Genomic DNA, 17775 nt, shown 5'->3' on the forward strand with positions numbered 1-17775 from the left:
TGACCTGACTAGGGTCATACAAGTTATACAGTATCTGAGGCCATATATAAACTCATAGGAAAATAAATCTTCCTGATTTCAGGACTGACACTATCTACTTTGCTATGAAATTGCCCCATGAAAACAAATATACATAAATGTGCATATGTCTATGTCTTTCTCTCTCTCTCTCTCTCTCTCTCTATATATATATATATATATATATGTATATATATCTGTATCTATTGATCAATCAATAGATAGATACAAAATAGAAATCACAAAACTTAGCTCGTATGCTTCCTATACTTGATTAAATTTCTTTGACATTTTTTCAGAAACCTCTGAATCCTGGAAGATCCTTTCAGCCCTGAATATAATTTCATCTCCTACTTCAGAAGTTAAATCTGCCCCCTCTTCTTATGACTAGAGGATAGGGGACTTCTCCATGACTCTAATTTTAAAGAATATTCCAGTGTGTGTGATGCCAGGGGTGCTAAAGATCCAAGGCGGATGAAACCTTGTTCTGAAAGCTACTGATTGAGGAGCATTTGGAGAGATTATGCCCTTCAACCAAAAAGCCATAGCTAATGACCTAAAATCCCATAATGAATCATCTTCTTTTCTTTTTGTGTGAAATAATCAGTCTCAAATCCTGATTTTTTTAGAGGCAATTGGGGTTAAGTGACTTGCCCAGGGTCACACAGCTAGAAACTGTCAAGTGTCTGAGGTCCGATTTGAACTCAGGTCCTCCTGAATCCAGGGCCAGTGCTTTATCCATTGTGCCACCTAACTGTCCCCCCATAATGAATCTTACTACCAGATTGGCTCCCCTGCCCAAGAAGCCACAAATGATCAACTGGGATTTCTGCAAGGAAAACATGGCCAAGGTTGGTCTTGTGGAAGAGTTTCAGAAGAAGTTCCATCACCTGAAGATTCCAGTACTAGAAGATAAATTCACTGCCCTAGTGGATATTGAAGAGCAGTGTAAAGATCAGTGCTGATTTTGTGAAAGCTTCAAATTTTAAAACTGGAAAATTTGAGAAAGAGCTGGAAAAGATCAAGAATATAATTGCTTTTGAATAGATGACCTTCACAGATTTGAGTGAAGCTTTTCCTCAATGCTCCTTGGAGAAGAGGAAAAATCTTTATTGTCACCACTTAAATTGAGCCTCAGAGGACCTGTGGTCCTCCTTTCACATGCTCTGAAAATTTCAAATGAAGCAATTGTACAGTCTTAAAATATGTGCAGGATAGCCATCACTTTATTTTTCACCAGACTGAACTCTTCTATTTTCTATTATGCCCCTTGCACAGGATAACTCCCCCTCACCCCCAGCTACATAGACATACACATTTTTCATTTTCTTTTCACTGCTTGTCTTCCCCATTAGAATGTAAACTCCTCAAAGATATGAACTGTCTTTCTTTTTAATTCTTTTTATATGTGCACCCTTTGCCCATGCCAAGCACAAAATAAATGTTTGATGATAGACTAACTGGCTTGCTCTTGAGAAAGTTAAGACTCAATTACACTTCTAAGCAAAATCTAAGGTAGTCAAAGACAGAAAACATTCACATAAAACTTAATATTGCCAGCAGCCTTCTTTGTGGGAGCAGAAACCAAGCAATAATGTATTTATCCATTGATTTGAGAATGGCTGAGCTAGTTGGGGTATGTGAATGGAATGGCCTATTATCATGCTTTAACAAATGATTAATATAAACTTAAGAGAAACATGGATAGATTGATATGACATGAAATAGTATGAAGTAACCAAAACCAGAATAATATTTTAAACAACTCTAATAATGTTGAAAAATAAATTAAGATGAAACCGAATGCTATTCAATTGCAGTAACTAATCCTATGTCCAGAGAATAAATTACAAAGTATATTCCCTGTAAAGAAATGTGGGAGGTGAGTAACAATGGGTACAGAATATTGTAATCATTGTCAGATGCTGCCATGTTATTGGTTGGCTTTGCTTAAATGTTTTTTTTTCTTTCTTATGAGCAGTAGGTCATTCAGAATGTAGATAGGAGTGTGAAAAGTGATATTCAGAAATGATTTTTTAAACAACAATGGGCAGCAATATAACTTTTTTGAATAAATAGTAATAACTTGTCATAGTCCTTTGAAAATATAAAGCACGCAATAAAACCTTAATCACTCAGCAACATTTAATTTCACTGTTTATTTTCTTTGGCACATTTAATGTTTATAAAACATGGCAGATGCTAAAAGAGGATTGTAAATAGAATTGTTGACCTATCACATCAGCAGCAAAAAGGAGATTAGTATTGTGTATGTGCAAGCACTTATGTGTGGGTGTGTGTGGGTATGTATGTGTAATTGGAATCAGCCATATTGGAAATAGTCATTGCATACAAAATTAGACCATTTGTGTCAAGAGATGCTTTTTCCTGTGTGTTGTTTGAATAAAATGAATTGTATATTAGTTTCAATATATATATCATTCAAACATCTTCCTTCAAAAGTAATTATAGTCTTACTTATTTTAAAAGAGATACTTGCATGTAATGTAGTCTTAAACTGTCCCCCAAAGATTTCTTTCTATTGTTCATATGTTTTGTTGGGTTTTTTTGTAATAACAAAGAATAAATTAACTTTTGTTTTGACCACTGAAGTAAAGGTGTAAACAATGATGAATTTAGATAATCTAATTCTGGAAATGTAATGAGAGTAGGGTAAAGGGGAGAGGAATAGTAGCCAAGAGTGGTGATTATTAAAATATATTTAAATTTTGTCTCTCTATATATTCATCTTTCCTTTCCTCTTTTCCCTGTTATGAGATATTTTAAGAAATATAGAGCTATATAAGTGTTTTCTTTAGATAGTATATGCATATTAACAGTCAAGTTGTATTGTTTAATAAAACTTAAAATAGCATATTTTTTGTTGGTGTTGAGTTATTTCAGTAATGTCCAACTCTTTATGATCCCATTCCAGGTTTTCTTTGCAGAGACACTGACATGGTTTGCATTTTCTTCTCCACCTCATTTTACAGATGAAGGAACTGAGGCAAAAAGGGCCAAGTGACTTAAGTGTCACATATCTAGTGTCTGAGGCTAGATTTGAACTCAGCTTTTCCTGACTTTGGACCAATCAATACATACATATATGTGAATATCCATTACCAACAACAAAAAAACAACAACAACAAAACTACCTTTGTTCGTATAATTAGCCTCAACCATCTCCTTCTCTTATACTTTTAACCCAATGTAGTGCTCAAAGGGATCAAGGCCTAGATTCAATTTGTGTTCTTTTATCTTTACATTATATTTGTTCTTCATTTTCTTTGCTACTATAGCAAATGATATAATGAATACTTTAGCATATATGATTGAGGAGATGTAGATCTTTCTATTTTTGAGAACATTGGGTATGTTACTAATACTCATATCTCCAACTCAAAGACTGTGAACATTTCAGTCATTTTTTGATTTCAGCAATTTCAAATCATTTGTGAGATGATTGGACCATCTGATAACTCCACCAATCATATTAGTGTGCCTGTCTTTGTGAATCCACACCCTATGCTCACGTGAATTATTTCCATCTTTTAGTCATAGTTTCCATTTTTCTGGGTAGGAGGTTAGAGGGTTTTTTATTTTTATTTTATCTTAATAATTTTGGAATAGTATTTCATATGCTTGCTTCCAGTTTTCAAATCTTTCATTGAGAACCCTTTGTTCATATTCTTCAACCATTACTTTTTCAGAAATAGTTCTCTCTCTCTGATTTTCTCATATTGCCTGTCTTACTCATAGCACAGATATTTTAGGAAATTTTGCCCCTAATCAAAATGTTTCTTTCTTATCCTAATTGCATTGATTTTCTTAGTAGTAACGCTTTAAAAAAATAATGTACCCCCAATTCTACAATTTATCTTTTATATTTACATTGATCCATTGCTTCGGTATCTCTCCCATTGTCTGAAATTATTCACCAGGAATATTTTACTGGGACTATGAAGAATATTGAATATGGAATTTATTTTCAATTATGAATGGGACTAGGAAAAATATGTCTTTTCAATTCTGAGATTCTGATGTAATCTTCATTCTTTATTATTGCACACCAGATTTTTCATATTCCTTTCTTCGGCTAAACTATTTCTTTGTAACTATCCCATTCTTTTCTATCATAGCAATGCATGGAATTATTCTTTGACCCCTGAACCCAATGTGATAATGAGCTTTGGGAGTACAGAGCTATTCTATACCTATAATGGTACACTGAGAAGCAGAAGAAACTTGTCTGGCCTTACAAGATATTTAATCATGTTAATCAAATTTAATTTGTTTAACTACAGCAAATTCTTTAGAAGTTAGAGATCACATAGTTTGAATTTCTCTTCTTCCTTGCTCCTTAGTAATTGTTTCTTTTTTGTTGAATTAATTTTAATTATATTTTTTCCTCAAGAGCTCTTTTATTTCCATCACCCTTAATTACTTAGTTTTTTCTGTTGTCATCAGTAGGTTTAGGAACTCCTTCCACTTTATATATGTTCTGGGAAATTCAGATTTGTATATGTCTGTCTCAGAATGGAATAGGTAAGAGACTATCTGTTTAGTTTACTGCTTTTATTTTTCTTCATTCATAAACTAAGGCCCCTTCTCTGTGTTATATTTGATTCATTTATGTCAGGGTTCTCTATCTACCATGAATTTTTCCTTGTTGTGCAGTTAAGCTTTAAAAAAGAAATTGGCACTGCGATTAGGGAAGTGATATTTGCAAAACCAACCCCTCTCAAATCTCAAGTGAAATATTACTTCTGTCCTTATATATAATGAAAATGGGGCAACTAGATGGCATAGGGGATATAGTACCCAGCCTGGAGTCAGAAGACTCCTGTTCCAGAGTCAAATCCAGCCTCAGACATTTACTAGCTATGTGACCCTGGATGAGTCATGTAATCTGTTTCCTTTAGTCTCCTTATATATAAAATTGAGCTGAAGAAAGAAAGGGGGAAACCATTCTAGTATTTTGCTAAGCTAATTTCAAATGGGGCTACATTACTGAAATTACTCAACAACAATAAAAAATGCATGAAAAGATATTTTTAACAAAAGGACACATATATCAAATAAACTGCTGTGTATTGATATGTAATCAAAAGACTCACTTTCCAGATCTTGCAAATATTAGTTATGACGGTCATGAGCAAAATACGTTATATTTCCTATGTTTCAATTTCTGCATCTGGAAAAGAATAACAATGCTTGAATTATTTACATAAAAGTTTGTGAAGAAAATTTTGTAATGATTAACATATTATAGAAATGCCAGATATTATTATGATAAATTACAATAAATGTGTTATTTTATACTAATTGTTATGTTAAAATTCCAATGAGATTTGAAAAACCCCATGACGTGATTATTTTAAATGTAATTATCAACATATTCATTTCAGCTTATTTTCTATGACCTGACATTTTCTTGTACCTATAAGCTAAAATATCCAGAATTGTTTTCTCTTAAAATTGTTTTTAAACTCATCATAGACTTCAGATAAAGCTACAGAATTTCTACCTACAGGATTGCTTTTCAGAAAGTTATGAGAGAATAACAATTAGGTTGGGATAGAGATCAATAGAGCTCACAGTAGCATCCCATGGTTAAACTTCATAATAGGACTGGATCTTAGAAACTATTTATTATTTAGGTAAACACTATTAGTTGCTGTGGGGATCACTATGGAGTTCTTATGATAATGAATGCTGTTATGGAAGGGATGTGACGCCACCAACCTGCAGCATTAAAAAAAATAATAATCTAAGCAAAAAACAAGGTGGGGTATATTTTGTTTTCCTAGCACATTATTATTTCCTCATTAGCTTGTGTACTGAACCCATTAAAGAAAAAGAGTTTCATGGAAATTGTTTTATGTTAAAAAAACTATTGAAGTTTACTTTCAAGGGAAAAAAAAAAACTTATAAAGGTAATCAGCGTTCTTTTGACATACCAAACAACCTAAAGATGTAGGGAATAAAATGTCTGTAGTGATGCTCTGATCTAAAACTAGAGTTGCTTTGCTTCATGACTAAAATATTCCCAGGGTTTCCTACCACAACCACTCCTATGTAGTCAACTATCATGGAAGAGAAGGACTCATCAATTGCGATAAAAAAATCATGCATATTATTATGAAAGAACAACTCCTAGGATGTGAAAACAATCAAACATCACTAATATTGTATGGAAATTCTAAAAAGAGAAAAATGCAGAGTAGGTAATACTGAGGAAAATTACAAGTGTATAAACTTAAATTTCAATTTATCACTATTATATTAAATTTCACTTTATTATTTTAAGAGAATACAAAAAATACAGTAGTTACAAAATTGTAACTTTAGCACTAAATCCATTATAGTGCATAAATCTTCATCTGATTTCAGTCACCTAATCAATCGCTTTCCTTGACAATCTAGGAGTGTTATGTTCTAGTCAGATGAGGAAACTGAGATAAACAGGGTTAAGTGACTTGCCTAGTGTCACACAACTAATAAGTGTCTGACTCCAGATTGATCTAAAAAAGATGAATCTTCCTGACTCCAGGTCTGGCACCGTATCCACTGCACCACCAAGCTGCCCACATTATTGTTGGTTTGAATAAATTAATAGACAAAGTTTGCCAAAGAGTAATTTCCCCTTGTTTTGTCAGCTAAATGAACAGAAGGAAAAATAAATAACAAGGGTATTTATTACAATGTTTTATTCTACATATCTTCATATGTATAATTTGAATTCAAGGCAAATCCTACATTTTAAAAAAATTTTATCTTATTTTTTTGGTGGGACAATGGGAGTTAAGTGACTTGCCCAGGGTCACACAGCTAGTGTCAAGTGTCTGAGGCTGGATTTGAACTCAGGTCCTTCTGAATCCAGGGCCAGTGCTTTATCCATTGTGCCACCTAGTTGCCCCCAATCACACATATTATTAAATAGTCCATTAAGTAATAGCAAATGACATGTAGCATTGAATAAAATTCGTGTTATGAGATTACCACAGATCCTTGTGGAAATTAATTTTAGTAATAATGGTGATGATAACCAGGAAGATAGTGATAATTGCTTACAATATATCTAAAATTAAAAGGAAAAAACCCTCCAACTCATCTCCAAAACAAATAAAATAAAGTATAAAATGGAATTCTAAATAAAAGCATAACTATTTTATCTTCATCAAAATGGTAGAACACTTCCACAATCCATACATATATGTGCATGTATGTATATATGTATGTGTATATATGTATATATATGTATAGAGATATAGAGATAGAGATAGATGGAGATAGAGATAGAGATAGAGGTAGAGGTAGAGGTAGGGGTAGGGGTAGAGATATATAGATAGACATATAGATATATAAACTAGGTCATGTTCATTTGTGTACTAATTCTAAACCTTTATCTATGAAAATAAACTTGGAAAACTATATTATTCCTTATTAATTGATTAATTTATGAGTGGTTTCTTTCTTTCCTTATCTGTCCACATAGTATGCTTTAAAAAATGGTATCAGGTGAGTGCTCAATTGGTGGGAAGATATTATTGGTGGTTAAACCCAGTATGGCAGTTGATATACATTGTTAACTTTAACATCTGTCTTAAAACCAATGAAGCTCTAGCCTTTTATAACCTGTTTTAAACTTGATCATGTAATTTATTTTGAGTCAATCCTCTTGGTCATGATCCTCAGACGATCACATGTTAATCTCAGAGCCCTAGACAGCATTTTGATTAGATCCTATCTCCATTTTTCCTATTGTTGAAGGGAAAGAAATTTTAGCCAATTTGTTATGATTTGAGAGTACTTCAAGACTGTACTTTGAACATCTTTTATTAGTGATCTCCCTTCACTCCATCACTCTTACCTTTATTGGGTTCACTTTTTTTGAGCTAGACTCCAAAATTAAGAGCATTGGTATTTTGAAAAAAAGTGCAAAGAGATTTAGAAGATATGATGCAGGAAAGAGTGCTTTCCTTGTGTGAGGAAGCTCAAATATAGATTGAACATAGAATTAGGGATTATAGATTTACAGATGGAATGGGCAGGAAACAGTATCTGGAGATTTTGCCTATTTTCCTGTTATGCCTGGTAAGTAGCATAGTGGAAAGTGTTGAACTTGGATTCAAGAAAATCTGAGTACAAATCCTGCCTCAAACACTATTTAATTGGATGACTCTAGAAAAGTTATTTAATTTTTCTCTGCCACAAGTTCATTTTTTTTTTTTGCGGGGCAATGGGGGTTAAGTGACTTGCCCAGGGTCACACAGCTAGTAAGTGTCAAGTGTCTGAGGCCGGATTTGAACTCAGGTACTCCTGAATCCAGGGCCGGTGCTTTATCCACTGCGCTACCTAGCCGCCCCACAAGTTCATCTTTTGTGAAATGAGGGTATTGGAATTGATAACCTCTAAAGACCTATCTATGATCCTATAAATTTGTGGCTTTAGACACATTGCTGATTCATACTTCCTATCTATGAAGTGGAAAATAATTCATACCAACAGACAAGTATCAGACTCATGAAGTATCCATTTCTTAATTCAGAGGAAAATGAAGGAAATGTTAAAAAATGACAGCATATCAATATTATAGTCTTTCAGATAAAGCAGTAGGCAGCTAGGGGGTTCAGTAGATAGCTAGCTTTTATTGTGGCTAGAGCATTGGACCTGAAGTCAGAAAGAACTGAATTTAAATGCAATTTTAGGCACTTATCTGTGTAAGAGTAGGCAAAGTAACATAACCTCTGTCTGCCTCAGTTTTGTCATCTTTAAAATGAAAATAATGATAGTTTCTAATTCCCACAATTGTTGTGAGGATAAAATGGATGATTGTAAATTCTTTGCAAGCATTAAAGCAATATATACATGCTAGGTACTATTATTTTTGAAAGTAATTAAATCATACAAACAGGCCAACAAATAAGGATGCAGGAAAAGACAAAAGCATATGATCAAAACAGGGACATAATGCTTGCAACATTCAAAACCAAGATGCCAACTCTTTAGTTAATAGGAAAAAAAAAACTCACACTACTTATCTTAAAGTATCTTTTCTTTGTAGGCTCAAAAGCTTTGTTTTCCATCTCACAACTGTACCATGCTTAATTACTCAGCTAATGATGCTTTCAATGTCCATGTTACCCAGTATAAATGATAGCTTTTTTATTTATTTAAACACATGAATACCATTAATACCAGCTTGATATTTTATAATGTTGCTTTAAAACAGACATATCTAGAAAAAAACTATAGGAATAGGAAGAGAAAAACAAAAGAAAGAAAAAAAATATCCCAGATAAAGATCAGTTTAGATAATAAGCTTAAGGAGATAAAGGGAGTAGACTAGAATTTCTTAAAGAAAAAAGAATCACAAGGAGAATGATGATTGAACATATGTTGGAGACAATCTCAAACATAATAATAGATATTAAAAAAATAAAAGTAAACATTGAATGACTAAAATCTGACTTGTTTGAATTTATGTGTGAGGCAAATACTGGAGTATTATAAATTAGTCTTTGAAATGAATCATAGTAACATAATGTCTTATGCTTACAAGGTACTTGGTTTAATTTATTATCATAGTTAATCCTAAAACATTCTCTGAAGAGGTTAAAGCAATTTTTATTATTTCTGTTTTATATATGAGACATATGATGCTCACATGTGTTGTTGTTTAATTGTCAGTTAGCCAAAAGGTAGGACAGGCAGGAATCAAACCCAAGTTTTCTGATGTCTAATATTCTTTATATTCTACCAGAATTACTTTCAACTACCCTAGACAATAAACAAATGAGTGAAATAAATAAACGGAGAGATACATGAATGAATTCAAAACAAAACAAAAAACAGGCAAACAAAAATAGGAGCTATGGTCAAATAATGGAATATGGCAGACGCCCAGGGGGCTCACCTGAATGATCTAGCATTGTTTGGAAAACTGGCAAGGGATGATTGGAGATGGGCCATACCTGGCCTGCCCTGAGCGATGTATGCTGCTGATCTCAGTAAGCAGACCACTCTCCATAGGCAGTTTGAAGAACCTCCCTTTTGGGGGAGGGAGAGTAAACACTCACTGAGCAGAGCTCAGGCCTTTCCCATGGGTGAGCTTCTGGGAGCAGATGAGAAAGAGGTTTTTCCTGGCAGTTTTGTCCTGTGGGCCTTGGCTGCACAGATGTCTCCCCTTGAAACTACAGACACCCAGGGGCTGAGTTAATAAAATGAGCCCCCCTCTTTGAATTTGCTGAGCTGGAAGCAAGTTTGGGAATTGTATAGGCTTTTGCTAGAGTTAGGGGGATTATCCATTTTTCTTTACCTATTCCCTTGTCCTTGACTTTATTAATTTTACCTTTGCTGTATATTTTATTCCCATTAATAAAACATGATTTGTTTGTGGAAAAGAGACTGTTAAGCTCCTTTCTTATTGGCCTGGGGGAAATATCTAAAAAGGCAGTTCAGAGGAGAGGAAGTTTTGGACTTAGAGGTCCCTCATTATTTTCTGAACCCCAATATTACAGCAAGCTACCCAATTAATTCTCCACCTCTTAAATTTGGCCCCTAAGGTGCCTATATAAACAAACCAATATATAAGTAAATGAGTAAACATGAGCAAATAAATGGGTAAACAACCCTTCTTAATTAGTAAAATAAAGTCATTTTTTTAAAAATGCCATAGTCTAATATGACTAAAAAAAAGGAAAATTATAAATGCTGCAGAATCTGTGCAAAAATTGGAACACTAATGCATTGTTGGTGGAGCTGTGAACTGATCTAACCATTCTGGAGAGCAATTTGGAACTATGCCCAAAGCTGTGCATACTCTTTGACCCAGAAATACCACTATTAGGTCTTTTACCCAAAGTGATCATAAAAAGGGAAAAGGACCCATATGTACAAAAATATTTATAGCTGCTCTTTTTGTGGTGGCAAGGAATTAGAAATTGAGGAGATATCCATCAATTGGGGAATGGCTGAACAATTTGTAATATATGAATGTAATGGAATAATATTGTGTTGTAAGAAACGATGAGCAGGCAGATTTAAGAGAAACTTAGAAGGACTTACATGAACTGATGCTGAGTGAAGTGAGTAGAACCAGGAGAACATTGTACACAGTATCAACAACATTGTATGTTGTGGAAATTTATTGTGATTTGGGAACCTTGCCTTTGGGCTGTGATTAAAAAGCCTTAGGCCCTCAGGTTTTTTTTTTTCTGTGTAAGAGGGGCTGGTACCCTTCCCCCTCCACTTCAGCTGAGCCAAAAAGCCCCATGGGCTTTATGGGCCAGATCAGACTACTGGGGGAAAAAGCCCCAGCCGGGTCCCTCTGCCCTAAGGGGATCTATCCCAGAGATCCCAGGCTCATAGCTCGTGCAGAGGTCCTAGGTGTGCAGCAGGGGCACAGGCCCCTGGAGGCACGGGATGCTCGAGCCCCCATCTGGCCACAGTGCTAGTGTGGCTGGCAGATTAACTTGGCATGTGGGGGGGTGCAGCTAGCCAGAGGTTTGAGGGGAGAGAAGGAAGATATATGGGGGAGCAGTCAGCACAGGGAGGTTGGAGAAGACGGGGATTGGAGAAATCACAGTGGGATGGACAGATAGAGTAAGGAGCCTTATGGAGTAAGAGGCTTTTCAGGGTTCAGTGGAAGTGCAGAGAGGGAAGTTAGGTGGAAAGGGGGGACGCTAGAGGAAGGTCTGTTGGTCCAGAGACTAAGAATGTTGCAGGCATGGCAAAGATTAAGCACAAGCAGTGGCAGCAGAGAGACGTGCTGGAAAGCACTCAGGTTGTACATTTTATTTTCCTGTATTCTTAATTTTAAATTGTATCTCATAAATAAACCCTCTGCTGTTAATTTGGAAGAAGCTTCTTAATCTTTTGCTTATCAATTTGGGAGCGGAGCAGTGTGGAGAAAATTTTTAAAAGGCCCTAACAGATTGGCTTAGGAAATTAATAGCCGTTAGATAGCTAGCCAGTCAAAAGTCCCCAGATTAGTCCTCCAGTTAGATTAAGCCTCCCAGCCATATTAGTCCCCCCCAAATTAGCTAAAATATTATTACTTTTGAATGGCGACCATGGCAGGACTTATAGACCAATTTTAATTTTTCTAAAGTTATAATTTTTCATGTAATCATAATTTTATATAAGTACAGTTATAGTTATATAATTTTTAGATTAGTTTTAGTTAATAATTAATTTTTTTACACAATGTTGATCATCTGTGATAGACTTGACTCTTCTCAGCAATACAATGGTACAAAATAGTTCCAAAGGACTCATGATGGAAAATCCTCTCCAAATCCAGAAAAAAAAAGAAAAAAAGAAAAGAACTATGGAATCTAGATGCAGATTGAACCATACTATCTCTATTTTTAGTTTTTTTTGTTTTTTGAGGTTTTTCCTTTTTGTTCTGATTCTTCTAGCACAGCATGACTAATGCAGAAATCCGTTTAATGTGATTGTACATATATAACCTATATTGGATTGCTTGCTCTCTTGGGGAGAGGGGAGGGAGGGGAGGGAGAAAGAAAAAAAATGAAACTAGAAATCTTATAAAAACAAATGTTTCAAACTATCTCTACATGTAACTGGAAAATAATAAAATACTTTGATGTTAAAAATAAATAAATTAAAAAGAAAAAAGAAAAAAAATGCCACAGTCATTCTCTTTGTCATCAAGGTGAGTGATTATTAGTGAAGATGCTTTATTCACAGCCATGACAATGAACCTAAAATTTCAACATCAGCATGGAAAAGAAGGTGTGATTTTGGCAATGATGTCAAAGAGACTGTAGAAAATAAAGTTAGTCAAATATATCAGAGGAAGGAGTCAGGATAGGACCCTGAAATTACATGTACAGGAGATGGGATAGATGGGGTTGCTTACAACAGTGTTAGAAAAGTTGTGCATATTATTTACCAAAAAAAAAATAATTAGGCATTCTCTGTTAAAATGTACAATATGGGTAAATAACAGTATGAACAATAAGCTAGAGAATTTAAGAGAAGATAAAGATCTTTCTTGTAACCAGTAACCTCAGAGATTCAGTCAGTTAGTCCCTTCAGATTGTCAGCATAAATTGATGCTTTCCCCATCTGAAGCATCAGATGCTACTAAATACCTGGAAGGCTGTAAACAGAGGATTTGCCTCTATGTACCTTTATAGCTTTCTGATTTACTCCTTTCAGTTAGGTAAGAGGCTACTATTACATGCCCTATTACTGATAATAAGTTTCCTTATTTATAAGGAACTCCATGATGATGGAAGAACACAAAACCTAAATCTTCCAAGTTACAATCAAAGCCATTACCAGCCAGAGAAGATGCCCTGTCATATAGATTTGTTTTGTTTTGTTTTCAGACAAAGAAACCTAGAAATGCATTGTTGTTTCATTTCGCGAATCAGATATTTTATCTAATAAGACAGATTGAATAAAGCAAGTCAAGGAACAGTATTATTTGAATCCCTTCTGACTCAGTCAGATGTTTATAATAATAGCTAGAATTTAGATAGAGCCTTAAGATTTGCAAAGTACCATATATTTATCTCATCTGATTGTCCCAATAATCTTGTGAAATTGGTTCTATTAACCCTGTTTTATTGATAGGATTGCAGCCTACCTGAACCACAAATACTATCTTAAAGTTCTACATAACAAATAAGCAAATAAAAAAAATTCAATACTCTGAAAGTCTTCATTTTGTATTTTGTCAAAATTTCACAAATTTAGAAGGCCATATGAAATCTTCTTGAAAATGAAAATCATTAGGGCAGCTAAGTGGAGCAGTGGATAAAGCACCAGCCCTGGATTCAGGAGGACCTGAGTTCAAATCCGGCCTCAGACACTTGACACTTACTAGCTGTGTGAATTTGGGCAAGTTCACTTAACCCTCATTGCCTGCAAAAGGAAAAAAAGAAAAAAAAATGAAAATGAAAATCATTTTGCAAATCAGAAAATAACTGGCTACACTAGATAGAGGTATTATGTAGATTTCCAATTTTCTAATCAATCTTGTGATTATTTTCTGTAGCTACCATTACTAGGAGACAAAAAGAATCATCTCAGAGACCATTGAGAGTTTGATCAATCGATCAATTTTTTTCCTTAAAAAAATTTTTTCCTGCTTCCAATTAAAAAAAAAAACATTCAGTAGGAATGAAAGAAAATTACTATTTCAAGTGTTGAGGTGATCATAGCCCAACAACCAACCTTAAAACATAAGAAAAGATAAGTAGAAAAGAAAGAAAAAAAAAAGAAAAGAAAGAACCTGAAGAATTGACAATGCATGGTTTGTGTCCATGTCAAGCTAACGAAACCTGAATTAAGCCAAAATGTACTGGTTAGACTAGTGTAAAAATGTCATAGAATGGGATCAACCATGATTCCAAGTCAGACTCTATAAAGCCGGTTTAGGAGCTACCACGTTCAGATCAGAGGCCATTGTTCTTGCCATCTCAACTTTGCAATTTTGATTTCGGCACACTATGCCCATTTTTGGCTCCAAGTCTGTGTTTGAATAATCTGTGGGAACAAGTGACAGCAGCCATGAAATGGCAGGCAATCCCTTCAATGGCTATTGTTTGCTAAAGGAAAACAGCTGCATGATTTTTTAAAAGGATTTGGACAATACCCAGTATAAATCATGGGTATTACCCTGAAACATGGGAACTGCTTATGTTTTTATTGTTTTTAATGGGAATATATCTAGATGGATAGATGTTGGCTAAGATTTCAAAATAGAAGATTAGGGGATCATGCAGAGATTTGGAGATGATTCAAAAGAAAACAAACATCTGTATTTCTTGTCGCTAGATGAAAAGTTAAAGTACATATACAGCTAACAATGTACTATGCAAAGAAGCATTGGTTTTTCTTGGGAACTCCAGGTAGGGACATGACAAACCAGAATATGAGAAAAGCCAAACACCCTTCTCTAAGAGGTCAGACCCCAAATATATGGAGTCCTGTCTTCTTGAATCCAGAGCTATAGCCACTCCCCTCCTTCCACAGGAGCATCCCTGAATTGTAAGTGAAACTCATAGTATAGAGATATAATTCCCCATAAAAGGTAAGGTCCTTGGAGGGCAGGAATTATTTTTTTTTATTTCTTTGCATCCCTAGCACCCACCACACAATGACTGAAGTAATAAATGCCTGAGAAATGTTTATTGACTGATTGATTAATTGCCATTTGCCTAGCCTCTCAGTGCATATTTCCCTGTACCCGTTTTATACCTCTTATTTTGGAATACTTAAATATTTAAATAGTTCTGTGATCTCATGAAGTTAAAAGTGCTTTCAAACAATGAAAACTGAGACTCATCCATGTCTATCTATCCTATATGACTCTTTTCCACGATCCCCCAAAAGCTCTCTGAAAAGCATACACCTAGTGTTCTGGAAGCCTTTTTTTTCCTTTTCCTGCTATCAAAAGGATAGCAGTAGAAATCTACTTGTCATTCCTTGTGTTCAGTATGGGACTGGAGACTATCTTGTCTTTTATTTGATGCAATCCTTTAATCCTTCATTTTTTGGAGTTATCTATTGTTTATATATTGTACTGCACTCTTTGATTCTCTCTCTTTTTTTTTTTTGCAGGGCAATGGGGGTTAAGTGACTTGCCCAGGGTCACACAGCTAGTAAGTGTCAAGTGTCTGAGGCCAGATTTGGACTCAGGTACTCCTGAATCCAGGGCCAGTGCTTTATCCACTGCACCACCTAGCGGCCCCCGATTCTCTTTTACTTTTTAAATTTAAATTTAATATAATTTGTTTGCTTGTATTTAATTTTCTATAATTCCAAGTCTTGTGGCTATATAGAAATTATATTAAAATTCTGAATAGATGGGTCTTTGGTATTATGGGAATCTTGATATCAGGAAATTCGCTTTCCATCTTTTTGACAATAATGCAGCTCTCTTTCAATTACCAGTCCAGTACAGTGATATCTATATTGTCTGTCCCACATATAAATACTGTTGGACAGTCTCTATCTGGTGCCTTGTTAGGTGTTCATTGAAATCTGATCAATAGGCATTCTGAGTCACTACAGGATGGTTCTAGGAGGCTTTGTAATATATTTGAAGTTTGATGCAATCAACACAAACAGCCACAAACAAGAGTATCTGGAAGAAGTCCCATTGACAGAAAATCCCTACTTGACCTTAATTCTTTATTTGATCTCTTCTGTTAAAGTAGTGAATGTTTTTGCTGAGTATACATCTCCCTGTCTTATGCCTCACCTGATGTTTATTATCAGAGGTCACTAAACAGGGTCATTTCTGTTCTTATGTCTCCAAGAAATACTTAATAACCTTAACATATGGATAGGAAACAACTTGCATGTGGTGGGGAAGCTTATAAAAGGTATTTTGCTTTCCTGAAGGAAATTGTTTTTTATAATCAATAAACAATTTAAAATGGGTCCTCATATTCTTTACATGCTTTAGCTGCTAATGAGATGGCAAAGATGTGGGACATTGTTGAATATCATTTTTGTTTCCTACTAGTATTCTCTTTAAGGATTTCTTTAATTTACATATAGATAGCCTTCGTGAAATTTTTCTATAGCTTGGAGAGCAGGTAGACATATTGTTCTGGAAACAGATAACAAATCTATGTTACTATAATTAATGGAAAACTGTTGACAATTCATTTCCCTTTAGTTCCATTCATATTCAATATAAATCATCAGAACAAAATTCCTTGGTGATCCTTTCCTTTGAATTTAATCTCCTTGAGGGCAGAGACTCTTTTTATATATTTATACCACTAGAGTCAAGCAGAGTGTCTATCATATAGTCATCGTGGTTTGTCCTTCATGCTCCAAGAAGACCAAAATGACATCACTATGCTTTTGTCAAGGTATAGTGTTTTTGGCTGTGGCTAATCAGACTATTACAAGCTGGGTGGCTTCTACCACAAGTCAGGCACAAATAGTCCATATTATCATTTGGAAGAAAGATGTTTCTAAATTTGCATCTCACATTTCTTTTGTGCTATTGCAATTCTGCTTTGATTATAGAGCACAGTTCTTTCTTTGATATAGGCACACCAGGGTGGGCAGTCCTGCACCAATGTCGCCTATTTCTCACATTCAATTCCAAAGTTCTTCAAAGAGACCTTGAGGGTGTCTTTATATCGCTTCTTCTGATAGCCATGAGAATGACTGCCTTGAGTTAATTCTCTATAAAACAGTCTTTTAGGCAAACTTAAGTTATCATTTGAACAACTGGGACAGCCCATCACAGTTATACTCTCTGCAGTACTTTGAATTCTTGGCAGGTCAGCTTGAGAAAAGACTTCAGTGTCCAGAGCCCTATCTTACCAGGTGATCTTCAGAATCTTTCTAAGAGAATTCAAGTGAAAACAATTCAGTTCCCTGCCATGGCATTAATATACTGTTCTGTTCAGGTTTCACAGGCTTACAATGATGAGGTCAGCAAAATGAATCAACAGACCTTTGGTTTAGTAGGGACCTAATACCTCATTTCCCACACTTTCCTTTGGAGCCTCCCAAACACTGAGCTAACTCTGGAAAGTATGTCAAGATAAGTGAACTCTTTATGGCATTCAAGAGTTCTCTATTTGCTATAACCAATGGTTCCATATATGGATGGCATTGTGCTGGCTGGTGTAAAACATGTTTTCTTGTTGTTAGTTTTTCGGTCAAAACTAGCACAAGCAGCAGAAAATTCATCCTTGAATAGTTGCATCTCAGTCTCAGAGGCTGCATTGAGTGCAAAAAGTCATG

General features: G+C 34.9%; 1 pseudogene; it reads left to right on the forward strand.

Moving 5' to 3' along the window:
- Positions 1-427: 427 nt before the first annotated feature.
- LOC122732214 lies at positions 428-1149 on the forward strand (annotated as a pseudogene).
- The last annotated feature ends 16626 nt before the right edge of the window (positions 1150-17775 follow it).

The sequence above is a fragment of the Dromiciops gliroides genome, chromosome 6 (genome assembly GCF_019393635.1).
Source record: "Dromiciops gliroides isolate mDroGli1 chromosome 6, mDroGli1.pri, whole genome shotgun sequence".
Lineage (NCBI taxonomy): Eukaryota > Metazoa > Chordata > Mammalia > Microbiotheria > Microbiotheriidae > Dromiciops > Dromiciops gliroides.